The sequence below is a fragment of the Cololabis saira genome, unplaced genomic scaffold (assembly GCF_033807715.1).
Source record: "Cololabis saira isolate AMF1-May2022 unplaced genomic scaffold, fColSai1.1 scf038, whole genome shotgun sequence".
Classification (NCBI taxonomy): domain Eukaryota; kingdom Metazoa; phylum Chordata; class Actinopteri; order Beloniformes; family Belonidae; genus Cololabis; species Cololabis saira.
The window spans coordinates 332,640-337,500 of NW_026906202.1; positions in this window are offsets into that span (position 1 = coordinate 332,640).

Sequence of the window (4,861 nt, forward strand, 5' to 3'; positions counted from 1 at the left end):
TTCATTATTGAACTCACCAAACCACTTACAGTGTTTCAGGTACAAAATGACTGTTTCTCGCTGAGAAAATGCCAAAAAGCGGATTTCTGTCATAACATTGATTTACCTTCTGATTTTTCAAGGCAAGCTATTGAAAATGTCGGAAAATTGGAGAAAGGAGTCTATGTAGTTGATTTGAGAGACTCATTTCATTATTGGACTCACCAAACCACTTACAGTGTTTCAGGTACAAAATGACTGTTTCTCGCTGAGAAAATGCCAAAAAGCGGATTTCTGTCATAACATTGATTTACCTTCTGATTTTTTTAAGGCAAGCTATTGAAAACGTTAGAAAATTGGAGAAAGGAGTCTATGTAGCTGATTTGAGAGACTCATTTCATTATTGGACTCACCAAACCATTTACAGTGTTTCAGGTACAAAATGACTGTTTCTCGCTGAGAAAATGCCAAAAAGCGGATTTCTGTCATAACATTGATTTACCTTCTGATTTTTTAAGGCAAGCTATTGAAAACGTTGGAAAATTGGAGAAAGGTGTCTATGTAGTTGATCTGAGGGACTCATTTCATTATTGGACTCTCCAAACCGCTTACAGTGTTTCAGGTACAAAATGACTGTTTCTCGCTGAGAAAATGCCAAAAAGCGGATTTCTGTCATAACATTGATTTACCTTCTTATTTTTTAAGGCAAGCTATTGAAAACGTTAGAAAATTGGAGAAAGGTGTCTATGTAGTTGATTTGAGAGACTCATTTCATTATTGGACTCTCCAAACCGCTTACAGTGTTTCAGGTACAAAATGACTGTTTCTCGCTGAGAAAATGCCAAAAAGCGGATTTCTGTCATAACATTGATTTACCTTCTTATTTTTTAAGGCAAGCTATTGAAAACGTTAGAAAATTGGAGAAAGGTGTCTATGTAGTTGATTTGAGAGACTCATTTCATTATTGGACTCACCAAACCACTTACAGTGTTTCAGGTACAAAATGACTGTTTCTCGCTGAGAAAATGCCAAAAAGCGGATTTCTGTCATAACATTGATTTACCTTCTGATTTTTCAAGGCAAGCTATTGAAAACGTCATAAAATTGGAGAAAGGAGTCTATGTAGTTGATTTGAGAGACTCATTTCATTATTGGACTCACCAAACCACTTACAGTGTACAAAATGACTGTTTCTCGCTGAGAAAATGCCAAAAAGCGGATTTCTGTCATAACATTGATTTACCTTCTGATTTTTTAAGGCAAGCTATTGAAAACGTTAGAAAATCGGAGAAAGGTGTCTATGTAGTTGATTTGAGAGACTCATTTCATTATTGGACTCTCCAAACCGCTTACAGTGTTTCAGGTACAAAATGACTGTTTCTCGCTGAGAAAATGCCAAAAAGCGGATTTCTGTCATAACATTGATTTACCTTCTTATTTTTTAAGGCAAGCTATTGAAAACGTTAGAAAATTGGAGAAAGGTGTCTATGTAGTTGATTTGAGAGACTCATTTCATTATTGGACTCACCAAACCACTTACAGTGTTTCAGGTACAAAATGACTGTTTCTCGCTGAGAAAATGCCAAAAAGCGGATTTCTGTCATAACATTGATTTACCTTCTGATTTTTCAAGGCAAGCTATTGAAAACGTCATAAATTGGAGAAAGGAGTCTATGTAGTTGATTTGAGAGACTCATTTCATTATTGGACTCACCAAACCACTTACAGTGTTTCAGGTACAAAATGACTGTTTCTCGCTGAGAAAATGCCAACAAGCGGATTTCTGTCATAACATTGATTTACCTTCTGATTTTTCAAGGCAAGCTATTGAAAATGTCGGAAAATTGGAGAAAGGAGTCTATGTAGTTGATTTGAGAGACTCATTTCATTATTGGACTCACCAAACCACTTACAGTGTTTCAGGTACAAAATGACTGTTTCTCGCTGAGAAAAGGCCCAAAAGCGGATTTCTGTCATAACATTGATTTACCTTCTGATTTTTCAAGGCAAGCTATTGAAAACGTTAGAAAATTGGAGAAAGGTGTCTATGTAGTTGATTTGAGAGACTCATTTCATTATTGGACTCACCAAACCACTTACAGTGTTTCAGGTACTAAATGACTGTTTCTCGCTGAGAAAATGCCAAAAAGCGGATTTCTGTCATAACATTGATTTACCTTCTGATTTTTCAAGGCAAGCTATTGAAAACGTCATAAAATTGGAGAAAGGAGTCTATGTAGTTGATTTGAGAGACTCATTTCATTATTGGACTCACCAAACCACTTACAGTGTTTCAGGTACAAAATGACTGTTTCTCGCTGAGAAAAGGCCCAAAAGCGGATTTCTGTCATAACATTGATTTACCTTCTGATTTTTCAAGGCAAGCTATTGAAAATGTCGGAAAATTGGAGAAAGGAGTCTATGTAGTTGATTTGAGAGACTCATTTCATTATTGAACTCACCAAACCACTTACAGTGTTTCAGGTACAAAATGACTGTTTCTCGCTGAGAAAATGCCAAAAAGCGGATTTCTGTCATAACATTGATTTACCTTGTGATTTTTTAAGGCAAGCTATTGAAAACGTTAGAAAATTGGAGAAAGGAGTCTATGTAGTTAATTTGAGAGACTCATTTCATTATTGAACTCACCAAACCACTTACAGTGTTTCAGGTACAAAATGACTGTTTCTCGCTGAGAAAATGCCAAAAAGCGGATTTCTGTCATAACATTGATTTACCTTCTGATTTTTCAAGGCAAGCTATTGAAAATGTCGGAAAATTGGAGAAAGGAGTCTATGTAGTTGATTTGAGAGACTCATTTCATTATTGGACTCACCAAACCACTTACAGTGTTTCAGGTACAAAATGACTGTTTCTCGCTGAGAAAATGCCAAAAAGCGGATTTCTGTCATAACATTGATTTACCTTCTGATTTTTTAAGGCAAGCTATTGAAAACGTTAGAAAATTGGAGAAAGGAGTCTATGTAGTTGATTTGAGAGACTCATTTCATTATTGAACTCACCAAACCACTTACAGTGTTTCAGGTACAAAATGACTGTTTCTCGCTGAGAAAATGCCAAAAAGCGGATTTCTGTCATAACATTGATTTACCTTCTGATTTTTCAAGGCAAGCTATTGAAAATGTCGGAAAATTGGAGAAAGGAGTCTATGTAGTTGATTTGAGAGACTCATTTCATTATTGGACTCACCAAACCACTTACAGTGTTTCAGGTACAAAATGACTGTTTCTCGCTGAGAAAATGCCAAAAAGCGGATTTCTGTCATAACATTGATTTACCTTCTGATTTTTTTAAGGCAAGCTATTGAAAACGTTAGAAAATTGGAGAAAGGAGTCTATGTAGCTGATTTGAGAGACTCATTTCATTATTGGACTCACCAAACCATTTACAGTGTTTCAGGTACAAAATGACTGTTTCTCGCTGAGAAAATGCCAAAAAGCGGATTTCTGTCATAACATTGATTTACCTTCTGATTTTTTAAGGCAAGCTATTGAAAACGTTGGAAAATTGGAGAAAGGTGTCTATGTAGTTGATCTGAGGGACTCATTTCATTATTGGACTCTCCAAACCGCTTACAGTGTTTCAGGTACAAAATGACTGTTTCTCGCTGAGAAAATGCCAAAAAGCGGATTTCTGTCATAACATTGATTTACCTTCTTATTTTTTAAGGCAAGCTATTGAAAACGTTAGAAAATTGGAGAAAGGTGTCTATGTAGTTGATTTGAGAGACTCATTTCATTATTGGACTCTCCAAACCGCTTACAGTGTTTCAGGTACAAAATGACTGTTTCTCGCTGAGAAAATGCCAAAAAGCGGATTTCTGTCATAACATTGATTTACCTTCTTATTTTTTAAGGCAAGCTATTGAAAACGTTAGAAAATTGGAGAAAGGTGTCTATGTAGTTGATTTGAGAGACTCATTTCATTATTGGACTCACCAAACCACTTACAGTGTTTCAGGTACAAAATGACTGTTTCTCGCTGAGAAAATGCCAAAAAGCGGATTTCTGTCATAACATTGATTTACCTTCTGATTTTTTAAGGCAAGCTATTGAAAACGTTAGAAAATTGGAGAAAGGTGTCTATGTAGTTGATTTGAGAGACTCATTTCATTATTGGACTCACCAAACCACTTACAGTGTTTCAGGTACTAAATGACTGTTTCTCGCTGAGAAAATGCCAAAAAGCGGATTTCTGTCATAACATTGATTTACCTTCTGATTTTTCAAGGCAAGCTATTGAAAACGTCATAAAATTGGAGAAAGGAGTCTATGTAGTTGATTTGAGAGACTCATTTCATTATTGGACTCACCAAACCACTTACAGTGTTTCAGGTACAAAATGACTGTTTCTCGCTGAGAAAAGGCCCAAAAGCGGATTTCTGTCATAACATTGATTTACCTTCTGATTTTTCAAGGCAAGCTATTGAAAATGTCGGAAAATTGGAGAAAGGAGTCTATGTAGTTGATTTGAGAGACTCATTTCATTATTGAACTCACCAAACCACTTACAGTGTTTCAGGTACAAAATGACTGTTTCTCGCTGAGAAAATGCCAAAAAGCGGATTTCTGTCATAACATTGATTTACCTTGTGATTTTTTAAGGCAAGCTATTGAAAACGTTAGAAAATTGGAGAAAGGAGTCTATGTAGTTAATTTGAGAGACTCATTTCATTATTGAACTCACCAAACCACTTACAGTGTTTCAGGTACAAAATGACTGTTTCTCGCTGAGAAAATGCCAAAAAGCGGATTTCTGTCATAACATTGATTTACCTTCTGATTTTTCAAGGCAAGCTATTGAAAATGTCGGAAAATTGGAGAAAGGAGTCTATGTAGTTGATTTGAGAGACTCATTTCAT